This window comes from Cricetulus griseus, chromosome 2 (assembly GCF_003668045.3).
Source record: "Cricetulus griseus strain 17A/GY chromosome 2, alternate assembly CriGri-PICRH-1.0, whole genome shotgun sequence".
Taxonomy (NCBI): domain Eukaryota; kingdom Metazoa; phylum Chordata; class Mammalia; order Rodentia; family Cricetidae; genus Cricetulus; species Cricetulus griseus.
In genome coordinates this window covers 72958071-72977660 of record NC_048595.1, presented here as the reverse complement: position 1 = coordinate 72977660, position 19590 = coordinate 72958071, and the positions used below count along the sequence as shown (strand labels likewise).

Genomic DNA, 19590 nt, shown 5'->3' with positions numbered 1-19590 from the left:
GGGAGGGAGGAGATGCTATTTATAAACTATCACCCCTCCTCTGATGAACACTAAAATTTTATGCCAAGTCCTCACTTAGTTTTTTCTAACCTATCTAGATCGCTGACAAATATCAAAAGCTCCTAGAATAAAAATAAAATTCTCTAATTCTACATTGGAGGAAACAATTTACTTTTATTTCATTTCTAAAGTATTTAATAGCTTCCCATCATATTCTGGAGCAGATTTGCCCAATAAAAAAATAATGCAAGGCACAATCATTTTAAATGGGAAAAATATTTAAACACTAAATTACAATTATTTTTAATAATGTGTTTTATTTGAAAGCAGGATATCCCAAATAGTATTGCTTCCACATGAAATGATTTATTAAGCAGTTCATGTTTTTCAATGGGACTGATGTGTGTTCAATGTGTATAGAAAGTTTCAACTGGGACCAGCCACACTCCTGATTGTTTTCAGCAGCCACATGCAGCAAATATGCAGGACTGTATTGTTCGCACCAAAATGGCGAGTTCTTTGTACTCCTCATTTCCATCCTGCCACTATGCCAACACTTCATTCATTTTACAGACAAGGCTTAGGGAGAAAATTCACCCACACCAATTCATGAAATGAATAAGTGGCAATATCATGTTGAACCTTGGAATTCAAACAGTAACAGTTGACTAAAATATAAATTCCCATATTGACAGCTGTGGCTGCTTGAATTACGAGCTATAATGTGTTTTAAATGCAGTAGTCAAGCATCACATTCTCATTACACTTTGAAACATGTGTGCTTGTTCATCTGACAGAAGTGTGCCTGCAGTTTTGCATGGTCACTAAGGGTACAAACATCCTCAGTTTTAGCTATAGAATTGATATAGAATTGAAACTTTTTAACTGATTAGTAATACAACAGACACTTTCATTTATGTTTTTGCTGGTGTATTTCTTATCCAGTGATTTCAGAAGGAAAGTCTTTGCATTATGTCATCATGCATTCATACATTTATACCACTTCTAATAGCTAAGTTACAAAGATTTTATAATCTCAGCAGATTTTTCTTTTCTGAGGAGAAAAAGGGTTTACATTTAGAAACATCATTTGAAATTATACATTGTTAGATTTCATTATGAGACTAAAATTAGCAGAATTTACAGAAAGAAGTTTAGCAAAACTTAGGGAGTTTTACAAGTCTGACATCCCTTAGCCCTAAAATCCACTTTTAGAAATTTATTCTGGAAAGAGTAGTCAGAAATGTTGACAAGAATGTTCATCGAGGCATCATTAATTATATTAATAAAAATATCAACCTAAATTTCCAATGGGGATATTATTCAATATATGTGATATTTCATAGACATTATATTTATGTTTATAGAAATTATTTGTGTGAGAAAATGCCTAGAATATAGTAGTTTATGAAGAAAGTATGTTTATATAAGGGAAGAAATTCAACCATGTAATCATGCCCTCAGGAATAAAACCAGAGCCTAGCACCAATTCTGAAAGAGAAGGGTGAGATGCCCTACAATGGGAGGTAGTGGAAGTCACACCTGCGGACATCACAGAGTCCTCCTACTCAATCTCAAGGGTTGGTAGTTCCAAGAGCAGTAATAAATCCTGTGTCCATAGAGTGAGCCAGTTTTCAAATTTGAGTCTTGAAGTAAAAACTTCAAAATTGCAAACCCCAAATTGTCACATGGTAAATTCATAAGTCTTCAACCATTTTCAACCCCACTTTGGATATAATTCTGAATAAAATTTTCACATACAAAACAGACATATAACAAAAAAGTAGGCCCTGGAACAACATTAGTCATTCCTCACTTGTCACCAGGAATGGTTCTTGAAGGTATTAAAAATTACTACACACCATAAATGATTAATTAATTTTTAAAAGTTCATAAACTTTTAAAATATATTAGAGGAAATGTTTTTAAAATTTGAAAATGAAGTTTGAAAACCAATTCTGGATGAATTTCTGCCTTGTAGCAAGACAAGGAATTTCAAAGGACTAGTAACGAGCCATTTGAATCCATCCAGACATCACTAATGAGAAATTATCCTTTCAACCTCTTTGGGAAGAAAAGATCAATCTCATAAAGCAAAAGATGCCTCTATACATATTTTAAGTTGAGACTAAAATTTTGCTAATAGTAAAACCTAACTTGAATGCATTCTTGACACAAAGGTCTAGGTCTCAGCAAATCACAAGCCAGATGTTCCTTCTATATTCAAATAAGACAGATGTGGGCTATAAGCAGTCAAGTCGTCTCTATCTCACTTCTAGTTTGTGTGCCCACTTCCTCTTCCATAGTGGTAAAAATAGCCATTCTATGTAGTAAGCCAAAGAATTCTGAACTATTTTTGGTCCAGACTACCAGCTGATTCTTGAATCACAAAGCCAAGTGAGATCTGTTAAACTAGCTTTGCTGCAGTGAAGACTTCATATAAACCACTTTACCTCTCATCATGTTAGAACAACATGTGATCTGATGGGTCACATGAAAGAAGCAGACCTCCCCAAAACAAAACAGAAAAGAAGTAAAACACCTGAAGAAAATTATTGCCATCCTTTTCTTTCCCTTAACTCCCAAGCACAAAATTTTGCTCAAGTTTGCATACCTTCTTTCTTCATCATACTTTACTAATTTTTTTATAAATTATTACTAAGGTGAGTCACAATATTTGTCACATTTCATTTATTTGCTCAAATTTAAAAATCAATTATCTGCTCTACTTTTCAGAGTGCTTATGTAGATAGATCTTCAGCAATGACCTCTGAGGATTCTCTGATCTTCTGCATTCATTTAGAGAGGGAAAACCAATAAGGCTGGCTTTCTATCTTGTCCTCACTACTTTTCTACATCTTGTTGGACTCAAGGCAAATATGTATGCAACTGTCTTTCAGAGGAAGAAGAAAAATTAGGCAAGTATGTGCAGTTCCTCTACAGACTCTGCACAGATCTTTGGAGCTCAGTGCTCCTAAGAACAGTACAGCTGCACAATGGATGCCCTTGAAAAAAAAATTCCTATTTGATTCATTTATTTTAAAAACTTGAAATTCATGTCCAGACAGTGATAAAGTGAGATAGCAGTATATTATTCTCATCACTGAGACCAAGCACTCAATAAGAAACAACTTAAGGGAGAAGAGTTTATTTTGCCCCACAGCTCAGAGAATGCAGTCCATCATACCTGGGGAAGGTGTGATGGGAATTTCCAACAACTTCTGCTATACTTCTCAGTGAACATGAAGCAGTGTGTTGTGAGGCAGTGGGAAAACCTTCCTCTTTCCACCATAATAATGCTCTCCTAAATGCTACGTACCACATTGATGTGTTGTGTGACTTCTTGGGGACACATGAAAAAATAGCTATTCACCAAGTCTAGTTTCATAAACTAGTGAGTTTATTAGGATTACTTACAGTATGGGTGATGCGCTACCTATCGATAGATCATGGATGACTCCAAGGCAGATGCATCACAATAAATCACATCCTACTGGGACAGTCTAGTGGTTTTGATGAGGTCCATCTTCTGTGCCAGTCAAAGAATTGATAGACTTAGTGGGGAGGGGGCGCAGGGGCGGAAGGGAGGGAAAGGGAACTGGGATTGACATGGAAAACAATCTTGTTTCTAATTTAAATTTTAAAGATGGAGAAAAAAAAGAATTAAAAGGCAGGAAAGAATCTCCAGTGCAACAGGTAGCTGCAGAGAAAATCCAAACACTGCAGACAGCAGCAGAGTCAGCTGTTGAAGAAAAGCTTTGGGCCGGGGAGGGGGCGTTGAGGAAGCACACAAGCAGTGGACACACGGAGAAAAAGACCCTCTGCAAAGCAAAGCAGAGGTGGATTCTAAAAATCAAAAGCTCAAGTCTCTACTCCAGGGTTGGGGTTTTGTTTGTTTCTTTGCTTGTTTTTTAAGTCTCTGAAAACTTTTCCCCCCTTAATTTAGGGCTTGTCAGTTGGAAGAAAGATAGGATGACATGGAGACCCACACCTGTTGTATAAACCGTCCTGATCAGTGAGGTAGACCATCAGTAGAGGGCCTGCCTGCGGGAGGCAAAAAGGTGTCTTGGTTTTAAATATCAGACTTTTGTCTCAGGTCAGGAGGGTGCGAAGCTGGCTATTTTAAAAGTTCACCATTTATTACCTAGCCATTGCCTCTCTACCCATCTGATTACCAGGGATCCTGTCTCAGGACTAGTGTCTCACTAGGAAAGGTAACAGGTCATAAAATCAGCGAATCTGGAGATCTCTGCGTTCAAAGACTCTCCTGTTTGAGAATTGTTACTGCTTTTTTAACCTTGTGTGTGCGTGTCTTCCGAATTTTGTAACTTTTAGGAACATTCTGCCCTTATAAATTTCATTTGCTTCATGAGTTCTACAGGTTTTATTTACTTTCTAAGTCCTAGGATCCTCCACTTAGGCATGGATGTCTCAATTCAAAGGAAATAGCTACAGCACTAGTGTTTGGCTAGTCCACAGCTCCAACCTCTTCTCTCATGTAAATAAGTTGTAAATGCTTAAGAACTACACAGTCGGGTTTCTCACAGCAAAGCAAGGACTCTACTTCTTGGCAGCAATTTTGTGTAAGTTATTTTGCATACCATTATCATCAAAGGCAAAAAACAATTTAAAGGAGGAGAGCTTATTTTTGATTCACATTCAGGGACAACAGTTGCTCAAGGTTGGGAACAGGGTTTCTGGTAAAAGGAGGTAACAGCTTGCTCTCATCTCAGTGGACAATGGACAAAGGTCAGAAAGTGAGCATGGTCAACCTTCATGCATTAAGACCACTCCTCCAGATACACCTACTTCCTGTAGCTAGACCTACCTATAACTTCATACAACAGTGCCACAACTGAAGGCCATATGCTCAAACACATGGGGTTATGGAGGACATTCTACTTCCAAACCACAATGCAAAGGATATTTGAAGGAATGAATCAAATTTTCCATAGCAAAAGGTCAAAAATAAAATTTAATCAGGAAGAAACTAAGGAGGAGGTACACAATCCAATAATAAGAGTTGTTTATAGGCCTGAGTAAGAATTTCTGCTCAGCTAATATTCAGATTGGCCAGACACTTGGGAGTGTTGGTTCCTCCAACTGTAAAATGAAGACTAAGATCCCTTCTCCTGATTTGTTAAAAAGGAAATGGCATAAACACATTAGTGCCAGTCACAATGCTGGCTTCTGGCTGGTAAATTGACACTTGCTAAATGGGTGTGGACAATAAAGCTTAAGGCACAGACTCCAAAGACATCCTTGACTGGTAATCTTGGCTTCTGGGATGTACTACTTTTTTTTTTCCTCTCTGCAATGCTGTAATATGAGCCTTGGGCAAACAGTTTGTACTTCCAAAGGTAGTTGTTTTGATTGAATAATATATGGGCATAATCACTCAGATCACTGCCAGGCAGTAAATTATTAAATGAAACTTAGAGATCCTTTTCAAAACACAATCATTTATTTATCTCTGTTAATGATACAGGAGGCCTATTGTGGTGACAACTATGCTCTCTTTCTATAACCAAATGTCCCTTTAACATATTGTTCCTTCTGCCCAAATAATAGTGAAACAGTTTTCCTGATTTTGTGGGTTTATTCAGACCTGTCTGTTAATTTGGGAAATTTGTATCATCCTAATACACTTGGTCAGTATTTTACCTGCAAATTGGTGATAGTATTAGTACTTACATGACTGAACCTTCAATGTACTATTGAAACTACATAATAAATCTCAACTATAAGCATGGCATCAGTTGCATGTACTGTATGAGGTGTTTGGTAACTAACAGATTTTTCAAGCTTAGTAGACTTACACAGTGGTTAAAATTGTTATATTTGGTCTTTGCTATCCATCCGCCATGGCGGGTGGGTGAAATACCTGAGCTAACATGGGGTTAGCTCATTAAACAACAATAAAGCCTCATGCAGTTTGCAGCAAGTTTTCGAATCCGCCTGGTGATTGGGGTGACCGAGGTCCTGGGCTGGGACCCCGGAGGCCTGAGTTTTCCGGGGTCTAACATTTGGGGGCTCGTCCGGGATTTGCGGCCACCCCTCACCTGAGTGGATTTGATCTTGGAGGTAAGGTGATTTGAGCTTGCAAATTATATGTTCAATGTTCTGTATGTCTCTTGCTGTTATGTTGGTTTGGTGCCATGACTTAAATTTGATCTGTGCTGGCGCAGGACTTGTACTTGTTATTTTGATTTGTAATTTGGACCTCAGGGGGAAACATACGTGTTCAGAAACTCTGAAGTCCCGCCCTGGACAAAATTCTAAGGGTTGTTTGTAATTTTGGTTTGGGGCACCATTCCTCTGCCACGAGGTTTGTCCTGTCTGATGTCTGTACTGTTTTTGCTGTTTGAGTCTGTCTCCGTACGAACCACCGCCCCCCACGCCCAGTCTGACTTTTGACCACTGGGCAGAGGTTAAGGACCATAGTTAGTCAGTTAAAGTTCCAACACCCCCTTTCGTTAAGTCACGTGGTGCCACACTAGGTAACTTACTTTTCCAGCCTTTGTTTCTGTACGGTTTTCTGTAAGGCTTGGAGGGTTGGAATGGACTGGATGACTGAGCAGCTTTGTTATCTGTGTTATCTGATGTGTTGCGGCCGAGTCCCCTGAGGCTGCTACTCTGAACTCCAACCATTGCTGCAGCCCTTACAGCTGAGCCTGGCCGATGTAGGTGAGTCTGTTTTTCCATCTTCACCTGCTTATCTGTGAGGCATGCAAAGTGGGGCTGTCTCTGCCCCAACTGCTGTCCTGCCATGGGTCCTGGCTTTTGGCAGGAGTTTCCCTGCTCTGAGGGAACATGGCTGCAAGGCCTTCTCTGTACTCCACACACAAGGTATGCATGGGGACCACGGGGGTCTTTTTCCCAACCCTGCATTGGCCGAGGGTCTGGGATTACCAGCAGCACCCCCCCTCCAGGTCTCTGCCTTGAGCACATGGAACTGGGGCATACAAACTTATCTGGCCTGATCCAGACTTCTAAAAACGGCCTTAAAGTTATTCAAAACTATAAAAGTGACTTTGATAAGAATTTTTATGTTGACTGAGAAATGAGAGAAAATGTACTAAAGTAATAAAGAGAGAAAGGGAAAGAGAAATTTGTCTAAGAATATCTAAGAAAATCAGAGGAATAAACCAAAGGTATATAGAAAGTTATAGAGGGTTAAAGCAAGTCATAGAAGGTCAGAGAAAAGGTTGTTAAAAGAGAAAAATGTATACTGTTTGCTATGGTTTCTCATGTCTACAAATAGTAAATTTCAAAAAATTGGTAACATAAGTTAAAATTTAACCATATTAAGTTAATTCTGTTTAAAAAGTCCTGTTTATTTCTCAAGTAAATTATGGATATTTGTTTTAAAATGTTCTGTTTCCTGGCATAACCTAAGTTCTGTTACAAGCATGTAGCTAATAAATGTTGAGGGTCACCACCATTTTGTAGCCAGCCACGTGGCACAAAATGACTGGTAGCCATTTTGCTAAAGTTGAAAAAAGATACTTAAACAGCCATCTTGACTAAAGATGACCACATGGAAATTAGAAGTACCGTCTCAGAAACAAGTTTTTCAGTTAAGATTTAAAACGTTAATGCTTCTATATATTACAGAAAGACATTAAAGGAATTTAAATTTCTTTTTAAAACCAGTTTTTTTTTAATGTTTGCTTTTATTAATGTTTGTACTTAAAGAGCTTCAATTTAGAATCATTTTTAAGCAAAGCCTGACAATGTAAAGTTCTTGTTTTATAAAAGATGCTAATCTATTATAAGATGTTACAGTTTATGTTTTCAGAAGTTAAGTTTAGGGCATTGGTGGCACATGTCTTTAGTCCCACCACTTCGAGGCAGAGGCGGGTGGATCTTTGTGAGTTCAAGACCTGCCTGGTTGGCAGAGCAAATTCCAGGACAGGCTCCAAAGCCACAGAAAAATCCTGTCTCAGAAAGAAGTTAAATTTAAGCAAAGCAGCTAAAATGTGTACATGTAGCTACTATTTAAGGAATATAAGGTAATTCTATGCAGTTTTAAATTCAGCTGTGCTAAGTTTCAAATATTTTAATAAGTTAAAACCAGTTACAGTCAGACTGAAAATTAATTACAGAAATAACACCTTACCTAGCCACCTGTGTGCTTAGGGCAAGTAACTAAAACAGACAGACAGACCTCTAATGCTTCAGAGACCTGCAGAATATGGCATTTAAATTGTTATCTTTAAAGTTTACAATATCAGACAGACTGCCAGATCCTGACAGTGACCCAAAGTCTCCAAAGAAGATTATGAGGCATCCCAGTTCCTGCATCTGGACCAGTGAGTGAGATGCTCAGATGTGATACCTGCTGCCTGCCAGGACCTGGCCAAGACTGTGGACAAAGCTGCTGGACATTGGAAAATTGATTGCACCCCCTTTGCCTAGACAAAACAAGGTCAGTCTTTTCCATGTCCCTCTTCCACAGAGAGAAAAAAAAAAAAAAAACCTCTCACCTTATAGGCCTGGCAAAGATTGCTGTTCTTTGAGACATCTGCCTCCAGCGGTAATGGAGAAACTTGGGTATGGCTAACTGTATATGGACTGGCTTCTGTCACTTTTTAGTAGATTCAGATAAAATATACCCTTCTCAGATCTCTGAAATATTAATGGTTGTCAGCTTGCCAGCATCAGACAGTCAGATCCACTATAGGCTACAGTCAACATGTTAGCTGATAAAGTAATGACTACCTACTGTTGAGTCACAAGTTCAAGGTTTTTAAGTTTATTTTGATTGTCATTTAGGTATAAACTTAAAGGGCTTTTCATCAGGCCAAAGGCACCTCTGTCCAATCCATAACTGGCTCTCTGGACAGAAGAAAAATGTACTTGCTTCTAGCCCAAATCTGTATTTTTGCTAGGACTCAAAATTATAAATATGTTCCTGATGTTTGAACAGATATCCAGATATCTGCTTTTTCTGTACTGTGGGCTTCAGTAAATAAGTTTTAACCTCTGTTCCTAGTTTAAACATGTCTTAAACAGGTGTCTGCTTCTGGCAGACATCTGAGTATCAGTTGCTGACTACAGGCTGTTCTAAGTAGACTGCGAGCCCTGGACTTGCTGTGGATGTGAACCGGTCCAGCTGATGTGGACACCCCCTGTCTCTGCAACAGAGTCTGCCAACAGCCCCTGATGGATTCCTCATTGCCTAAATTATTATTATTATTATTGTTATTTTGCTTTTGACTAGCATATCAACCTTCTGGGGTCCCTAACTTGGTCCCAAAGTCAGCAGGAAGTAGCATGGGAAAGAATTCACCTGCCCATTTTCCCTGGTTAAAATGCTAAGTCAGAAGGACTCCCTTGCATGGGATTGCCAATATCTCTCACTCCCTGATGGGGGCGCTAGAGAGACAGCAATTCCATGATTGGAATTTCAAAAAACAAAAAACGGGGCAATGAAGGGACCAGCTCCCCATTTTGGCAGCCATGACAGTAACACGTGCTTGTCTGACCTTGTCCTAGTCACTAGAAAGTCAGATCCTTGCCTCGAGGCAAGGAACCAATCAGAAGTTAGCTGGTAGCGCTATGCTTTACGGCTCTGGGTGTGCTTTACGGACAAGTGCACAGCAATGACGTGCAGAGCATACCAACCACCCTGGGAGGGCCTATGGACCATAACAACCAGTTGACCAATCAACACAGGGCAAACCCTCCAAGCCTGGAGGCACACCAATCCTGAGCCTGTGCATACCCCTAGACACTCCCCTTACGCTGCCCTATAAAGATCTGTACGCAGCGGCTTCGAACTGTCTTTGCTAGCCATCTGCCATGGTGGGTGGGTCAAAGACCTGAGCTAACATGGGGTTAGCTCATTAAATAACAATAAAGCCTCATGCAGTTTGAAAAAAAAATTGTTATATTCACTGACATTTTAACTTTGAACTATGAAATACTACCTTTATATATTACATTTTTATTGCCACACATATTATATAACAAAAAACTTTTCTATCTATTCTTTATAAAACAAACAAAAAACTTACCCAGAAGCCCAAGGTATTTCAAAATCTCATGAATTAAAAAAAAAAAGTACTGTTTGGATACATACAGTTAGCTCCACTCCAGGAATAGTTGTAACCTGGAAAGGAAAAATCTACTACAGTTGTTTGCCTTTAGTGATGTTATGATAAAATACTCTGTCTCAGTAGGGTTTCTATTGCTGTGAAGAGACACCATGACTATGACAACTCTTATAAAAGAAAAACTTTTAATTGTGGTGTCTTACATTTTCAGAGGTTTAGTCCATTATCATGTTGCAAAATGGTGGCATGCAGGCATACATGGTGCTGGAGAAGTAGCTGAGTGTCCTACAGCTTGGCTACAGTAGGCCAGAGAAAGTAGTCTGAGTGTCACATTGAGAGAAGCTTGAGCAAAAAAGACCTCAAAGCCTACCCGTATAGTGACACACTTCCTCCAACGAGTCCACATCTACTTTGACAAAGGCACTCCTCTTAATAATGCCTTAATAATTCCAATGAGTTTATGGTGGCCAATTACATTCTACCAATTACAACTACCACACTAACAAAAGCTACTTAAGGGGGGAAAGGTTATTTTGGTACATAGCTCCAGATTATAGTCCATCATAGTGGATGTTGATGCAAACCCAGCTCTCATCTCAAAGTAAACAAGATAATTTATTCCAAAACCAGGGTCTGGAAACACAAATTTGGGTCACCTTAAATTCCATGTTTTAATATGAAGTTTCATAAAATTTTTATAGTAACAGAGCAAAGAAAGTCATGGATAAAGACATTTTTCAAATATACAGGTACAAATATTAAGAATAGTCCTCAAGTGTTATCTAACAGCATTCTTTGCCCTTTGGTTCATGAAGAGCTGGTTGTTTTTTAACATACTTCAAAGTTTTTTATCTGCTTATCAGGGTGTTAGATCTGACACATATGTGGGCAAAAAATGGCTCTTTAGGGGGCTAAACATAGTACAAGATAAATTGTTTTGAGGCTTTGGGCCTGTAACATTCCACCTGCCCCACATCATTGAAGTACTAATCAGTCAATCAACCTTTGAAGACAAAAGGTTTTCCTCCAGAAACTCTTCTTCACATGGGGAAGATACAGTAGCTAGCAGGGGAGTTTAAGGGAGTGATTTCCATCTCATTTATAATTAAGGACAGAGCAATGGATTCATGCACTTTAATTAGTGCTAGGATCACACTCTCCTTTTCATTCATTCCATGGCCTAGTTCATAAAATGATGCTGACCACTTTCAGGATGGGTATTTTCACTTCAATTAAGATAATAATGACAACCTCCTACAAACATGCCCAGAAATCAACTTAACATACAGACTCTTCAATAAGACTATTTTCCCAGGTAGTTCTCAATTGTGTCAAGTTGACAATTAAAACTAAACATCATTCTGTCCATAGATAAAGTCTCTCGCAGAGATTATAGAGGAAATGGAACTATCACAAGCACAATGTGTCCCTCAAAAGCATGGGTGAAGAGTTCCCTTTGAGAGGAATTCACACTGTCTTGTTCATCAATATTTTGTATAATTCAGATCCCCCCCCCTTTTTTTTTTTTTTTTTTTGGTTTTTCGAGACAGGGTTTCTCTGTGGCTTTGGAGGCTGTCCTGGAACTAGCTCTTGTAGACCAGGCTGGTCTCCAACTCACAGAGCTCCGCCTGCCTCTGCCTTCCAAGTGCTGGGATTAAAGGTGTGTACCACCAGATACTTGCTTCCATACAAGTAATGTTTCTTTTGTCTATTTTCGTTGAACACAGAGCTTTAACAATGCCCTGATACTTCTCTCTTACTTGGATATATCATGTACTCTATCATAGTTTCCTTGAATAACAATATGATCTCCCAGAGGCCTCACTGGATAAACAAACACACAATGCATCTGTGCTGGCTAGTTTCATGTCAGCTTGACACAAGTTAGTCACAAGGAGGGGAGAACCTCAATTGAGTATGTTCTTCCTCTAAATTGACATGTGATACATTTTCTTGATTGGCAATTGATTGGAAAGACCCATCTCACTGTGTGCAGTACCACACTTGGCCTTTTGGTCCTTGGTGTTATAAGAAATAAGACCAAGCAAGCTATGAGGAACAAGCCAATAGATAAACAGCACTCTTCTTCAGTTGACCCTGCAAATGCTGCAACCAGTAGAGAGACAAACCCGTGTGTGGAAAGAAGGAAATACAGTGCAGAACGACTTAGCCATATTTGTTCAAACTTCTAGAGTCTAAATCCAGGCAGTTTATTTTAATTGTATTTAAGTAGAGTACAATTTTGTAAAGAAGTTTCCTGGTAACAATGAAATCTCCTGCACAATAAAGTCTCAGGTTTGACTACATCAAAATTATTTTTCAAAGTACATGTGACCTCTATCTTGAAGATGGGTTCAATGGCTTAAGGACTAAGGATCTAGTGTGGATCAGTCATAGAGATAGCATAGTGGTCACAAGGCTCTAAAATACATGTGCCTAAGGATGGGTTCTACTGAGAAGCAATGCTCCAGGTAAAGATCTAGGGAGGAAGAATTGGAGATAAATATAATAGTCTGGGGGACTCAGGTGTGGCCCAGCCTTACAGATAGTGTTGGGACAGGCAAAAAGCATCTGTTGTAAGTACAGTCATTTTGACTTCAGACTCCATCTAACCTAAGTTCCCAAGTCCTCTCTAAGCAACAATAGTTCCCCAAATCATAATGCCTATTCTTAAAACAAAACTTCCTAGTAATAAAAAGAACAAGTGAATCTGATGATTTGACTATACTAGTGTTAGTTGACAATGATGGAACACACAAGAAAAGCTCCTAATTTTTGACTCCTGATTGGTGAAAAATGTAACTGTATCTAGGCACACATGTTTGTGGTTTTTATGCTTATAAACCCTGCTTCAACTTCTGCTCATGGATGCCAAGAGAAACACAACTCCCGAGTGCTTGTTGTACAGCCCTGATCCATCAATGACCCTGCTTGTGTGATGATTTTGCTGTTTCATGAGCACTTCCTCACAGTGCACAAAGGACATGGTGTAACCATAGCATGGATTACCAGGCTATTAACAATATCCACTCCCCGCCTTCTGGGTAGAAAACAGGTATATGAATCCCTTCTTTTGAAGAAACAAGAAACTTAACATTTCTGGTTTCCCTAGTGCTTGTCTGTGAACACAAGGACCTTATACTCTCTATACTCCTCCATAAACTTTGCACCAGTTCCTGGCTCCAGGTTCCAGCCCTGTTTGAGTTCCTTCCCTGACTTCCTTCAATAGTGGACTGTGCTTTGGAACTGTAAGATGAAACTTACCCTTTCCAACCTGGATTCCTTTTGGTCATTGCATTTTATCCCAGCAATAGAAATCCTAAGACATATACTATATGTCAGCTATACTACTGACTCGAATTAGAACGCCTTTCTTTGGTTTCTGTATAGTATTTCAAGTAAGACATTACTCCCTGCCTCATGGTGTAGTAGAGTTTTCCTTCATTTTTGTCTTATTAATTCTGCCAAAACACAACTCATTGTTCCAACTAAGCTACTATTCTTTGAATAAGACCTTTGAATAAGAGTCAAGTTAGATTGCATAAATGAAATGTTGAGGGTTTTTCTCAATTCTTCTTAACATTCTGTCAAATGATCTGAAAAAATAAGACATTGCTGGGGGCTTCTCTGAAACTATGGTATGTTTGTGTTGCTGTTGTGTGGTCAAGATTCTTGACCCTTGAATTCACCCAGGAAACTAGTTGTATGTCATTCTCCTGCCATCTATCCACATGTTCAGAAAGAGAAAATCAAATGTCATATAAACATGAGAACAATGTCCAAAAAATGCTTGGTTTTGCTTTCAATATTATTAAAAACTTTGAAATTGTTTTTTACTCATTTTTGCTAGAGTACAATGAAAAATATTCTTTCAAATAATTTATGGAGAAGTGAGAGAGAGTTGAGATAAATGGTATGTGTTCACTGACAAAATTATGGAAAAATATTCAGTATGATGGGCAAATGTTTATGTTACTTGTAGAGTGAAAAATCAGACTTAAAAGGATGTGTCTAGTATATTTTGTGTATGTGTATGTATGTCTTGTGGAGCATATTGTGGTTTAATGTATGCATGTGTATGTATTTGTGTGTAAAAGCCTACAATTAACATCAAGAATCTATCCTTAATCATTCCCTCCTATATTTATTTTTCATCTATTATTTACTAATTCCTTTATATTTATAAATTCACATGTTTATATATCTTCATATTACTTACTACTTGTGAAAGATCCAATTGTTTACTTTGGGAAACTAGAAAGGAAAGTGGAAAAGTTAGAGAATAACTGCAGAATGGTTACATAAAAATCTACTCATGTCCATCATCAGTACTTGCCTTAGTTAGGTTTCTATTGCTGTGAAAAGATGCCATGACCATGGGCCACTCTTATAAAGGAAAACATTTCATTGAGGTATAAACTTACAGTTACAGAGGATCATTCCATTACCATCATGGCAGGACATGGTGGCATGCAGGCAGACATGGTACAAGAGAAGTAGCTGAGAGAGGCAAATGGAAGTTGACTGTGGCACTGAAAATAGCTAGAGCACAGGAAAACTCAAAGCCCACCCCACAGTGACACACTTCCTCCAACAAGGCCAAACCTTGGGGGACATTTTCTTTCAAACTACCATATTTCACTCTCTGGCCCCAAAAGACTTTTAACCATATCCTCAATAAAAATGCATTCAGTCCAGTTTCAAAAGAACCCATAGTCTATAACAGTCTCAAAGTTGTTTTAAAATCCAAAGAATCTTCTGAGACTCATGGCAGTTTCTTAACTGTAATTCCCTATAAAATTAAAATTAAATAACAGATCACATACTTCAAACATATACTGGCATAGGATATGCATTACCATTCCAATACATAGGGAAGGAAGCATATTGAGGAAAAACTGGACCAAAGCAAGACTGAAAACAAGCTGAGCAAACTCTAAATTCAACATCTTCATGTCTAATGTCAAAGTGTTCTTCAGCTGGCCAACTCCATTCAGTCATGTTGACTGCAACACACTTCTTTCTCTTGGGCTGGTTCTACTCCCTGTTAGTAGCTCTCCTCAGCAGGTATCCCATGACTGTGGTATCCTCAATATGTTGGGGTCTCAAAGGCAATCAAAACTTTGACTTCACAGCTTTATGCAATGGCCCATCTATGCTTCCATTCAGGGACACCCCTGACACATGTCTGACCTCAGTGACTTTCCTTAGTTGCAGAAGCAAACTCCATAGCCCCTTTCTTCTATCCTTAACTCCAGGACCATGCATCCAAAGTTGCCAAGTTCTGCTGCTTGCTAGGACTTTAGAACATGGCCCCCTCTTTCAATTGCATCTTCACCAGCTTTCTGTCTTTCACTGCTAAAGCTTAGCTGTCATGAAACTTGTTCAGTAGCCCAGGCTGGCCTCAAACTCAGAGATCTACCAGCCTCTGCCTTTCAAGTGCTGGGATTAGAAGTCTATACCACAACACTTGTCTCTAAGCTTTTCTTTAATTCTTTTTGCACAAACTGGAAATTTAGCTGAGGTTACCACTCCCTTTATTCAATTTTTTAATCCATTTATCTCCTTGAACACAGGATTTAGCTCTATTTCACTTTCTGGTACGCCTTTTCTCAACCTGTACACTTTGGATTTTTTGTTTTGTTTTTTGCTCATCTTGCTCCTTTTCACGATAAATCTTCATTGGAGTCAACATTAATAACCACACGACAGAGTCTATACTAGGCTGTTTTGAGATTTCCTCTGCCAATAGAATTAATCCAAAACTCTTCACTTTAGTTTCAGGCAGACTCTTTGGACAAGGACAAAACCAGGCACATTCTTCACTATAATATCACAAGAACTATCTCTAGGCCTCATATTATTTTTTTATCCTCTAAGTATGTTTCAAGTATTGTCAAGCACTCTAGGAAGTAATACAGGGAAATGAGATGAGGAATTAGACACTCAGAAAATGCTTCCAAAAGCTGAAGTTTGAGACAAGACTTAACAATAATAACAACAAAACAAACTCCACAATGCCTAGAGAAAAATTCTTTAAGTGAAGAAACAGTTTGTGAGAATACCCTAATGTGACAATGTGCTTAGGCTATTCAGTGAATCGTATTATGGAATTAGTAACCCCTGGTTAAAGACGACAGATTCAGCCAGGCGCTGGTGGCACATGCCTGTAATCCCAGCACTCGGGAGGCAGAGGCAGGAGGATCTCTGTGAGTTCAAGGCCAGCCTGGTCTACAGAGTGAGTACCAGGGCAGGCTTCAAAGCAATACAAGGAAACCCTGTCTTAAAAAACAAAACAAACAAACAAAAAGACAATAGACTCAATCCAATTATAATTAAAATATTTACTGATTTGCTGTTATAAGGACAACAGCCTTATAACAGTCAAATTTCAGGCATGTTGTGAAGGAGGGGGAAGGGTTGTTTTTGCTGGTATATTCTACAAAGTTTAAGTGGCTGAGATGACTAGAAGCAAACTTTGGGTATCTGTGTAAGTAACAGAAGCAAAAACAGCAGGTAGTTTTATCATAATATGTAGACAGTCATGGCTGTTTATATCTGGGTAGGGGGTCAAAGAGTTAGGGCTCTTTTCTATTAACTTATCTTTCTGGAATTTTGAGCCTAGGGCAAACAGTCATTATGCACTAAGATGGAAGCCAGCACAATATGGGATTTCACTTGGGCTGGTGTTTATAAGAATATAAAGACTACTTTGGAAGAAACCTTAAGAGCATATGAATAAATCACTTAAGTCTTCAAAAACACCAACAAGTTAAATGAAATAATGAAAACAAATCAAATAACATACTAATATACTCACAGATCAGTATTTCACTGAAACCTCTGTTTGCAGAGGGTTCTGTTTGCAGAAGATGGTAACACAGAGATACACACCTTGACAATGTGCAGAGTGAGGTACTTTAGAATCCTGGGCCTTAAATAAATTTCCTTTTTCAAATTCTTCTCCTCAATGCTCATAGATCCCTGTTAAAGAGGAAGTGGAAATGTTATAACAAGAGGTAGAGACAATAGGATGGATATACATATGAACACAAAGCATGCACAAGGCTGGCTCAGATTGAAAAATGACAAAATACAGCACTGAGAAGAGGAAGTGGACAGAAAATCTAACCCATTTCTAAGAATTTATCTGAAATTCATACCCAGGTCCCGGACACTACACTCCTACTTCAATACAGCAACACAGTCTCTAACAGTCTTAGCAAATGAATGCTTCACACAGGAGCGGAACCAGAGCCTCTGCAGCTGGTGCTTTCCTTCTGCAAGAAAGGACAAAACCTTCGGTTCCGACCAGGGCAAGGGCCACGAGTCCCCTCAGTCTAACCCTATGACGTCATCAAGATCTTCCACTTGCTCCAAGCGGGACCGATTAGCACTGGCTCCCTCAGTCTCTTCCAATTTCCGCTTGCAGGCTTTGTCGTCCTCTCTGCCGTCAGCGCTATTTGAAGGGCCTTCTTCGTTGGAATCAACTATGAGGACATCATCTTGCTTTTGGGCTGTGGAGGTTGAAGGCTGGGCACCATTGTCACTGCCGTTGGTGATGCTTTTGGCAGCATCTTCAGCTTGTTTGGGACCCACTTTTTCTGGGGCATCACCAACAACCTCAAATTCAACATCCTTTCTTAGACCTTCGCTATGAAGAATGTTGATCAGGAAAGTATAGTCTTGAAGGAAGTCATCTGCTTGAAGCCGGCTGCCATTTCTAATTCCAAAATCAGACAACTTCTTGGTGTTATTAGCTTCTGTCTCTCCCTCTTCTGGAGGTATCAGGATTGATCCTTTCCCATCTTCTGTTTGGACATCCGGTGCCAGCATAGCGAACTTCTCTTTCACTATCTTATCCTGTAAGGTGAGGACAGTCACTTTGCGGACATTGAGCCGCACGGTCACCTCTAGCCTGCTAGCACAAACGTAACAGTTGCTGTTGGGAGGGTCCAGTGAGCAGGGCACTAAGAACTTCTTCCTTGGGTTTGGCTGTTTATTCAAAAACATGGTTCTACTCTAGTCTATTTTCCCAGACAAAATCTTCAATCCTTCCAACACAATCAGGCCGGCAATCACTGCATTAGTGGTATCGATAGCAAGAATGATAGACCCCACCGTTGATTTTATATCAAATCTTCTCTCCATATTCATGCTGAAAATGTGCATCCTGACGTTTGCAGCCGAGGTGACAAAATCCATTGCTGGCGGGTCATCCTTATCCCAGATGAGCTCAGCTCCATCCCCCTTTTCTGCTAAATGGACCCTCAGAGTCTCAATGCTCTTGGAAAACAGACTTGCATAGCTCCTTACATCCAGAACCTGCTGGTCCTTCAAACCCAACTGGGCCTCGTTTTGTTGACCAGATGCATTGGTTTCTTCTCCTTGACTCTACACTTCAGCCCAGTCCAGGGGAACTGGAGGTTCCCTCTTGCGCCAGAGTTTGTCTATTGTCAGTAGATAGCTAATATCTTTAAAAAGCTTGGTGAAAAGTTTAACTGGGTCATATCCGGTTGACTTAGCCCATTCCTTAGTGGAAATACACTTAAAGTTTCCATCTTCATTAGACGCCCTGGCTCTGGCTTCAGCTTCGGTTGGTTCCCAAGTAGCTTCCGGGTCGGCTCTGTCAGGTGACACTTTTTGGTCAGCATACTCCTCTCCAAACAGCTGGCTGAACAAATACTTTGCCCAGACGATGCAGTGAATCGGGTCAGAAGGTGTGTTCCGGATCATGCAGCCAGGGAAGGTCCTCTGCATCGGCTTACGATGACATTCGTAACACTCAGTCACACCCTTCTTGATAGTGGTCACTTGTCCAAGATAACCAGCAGTTCCACTTTCAATGAGAGGCACGTCAGCTGCCAGACACATTCTATTTACATGGTTTCAGGCAGCTCTGTTATCTAATGCTTTCATAACCAATATAAACTGTCAAAAAAATTCCCCATTATAGTTTGGGTTCATGATGCTGTCATGGTGAGCCTCAATGTTAGCTTGGGAGAGCACACTTTCTTTGGCAACCTGCGCCTTTGATCTTCCAACGTGCTTCTTTTGAAACAAGAACTGCCTGTTGAGGTTGCTGACATCGATGGTGTCCAGATCAATCAGGTCGATGTGGGAGAAGCCGGTGAGCACCAGGTTCTTGAGCAGCTCATGCCACCTGCGCCCACCACCAGCACCCGGCCGCGGACCACCGCCTCGGCCAGCTCCCAGGGAAGCCCCAGCGACAGCACCATGGTGGCACGGACCAACGTCCACGAGGCGGGACGAGCAGCGGCCAGCAGAAGTGTTTTCTTGAAAGCAGCTAATCACATCCAGAGTCAAGAACAGAGATAGAATGAATGAAAGATTCCCTACTGTTGGAATGGTGCCACTCACAAGGAGCAAGCCTTCCCACATCAATTAGTATATTCAGTACAATCTTTCATAGAAATACTCACAGACCAAAGTGATATAGACAACCCTTCATTGAAATTTGACAATTAAACAAACCATCGCCCACCAAAACTAGATTGTTGAACTATAC

General features: G+C 39.7%; 1 pseudogene; it reads right to left on the bottom strand.

Moving 5' to 3' along the window:
* Positions 1–17396: 17396 nt before the first annotated feature.
* On the bottom strand, positions 17397–19315 carry LOC100769957 (annotated as a pseudogene).
* Between the last annotated feature and the right edge of the window lie 275 nt (positions 19316–19590).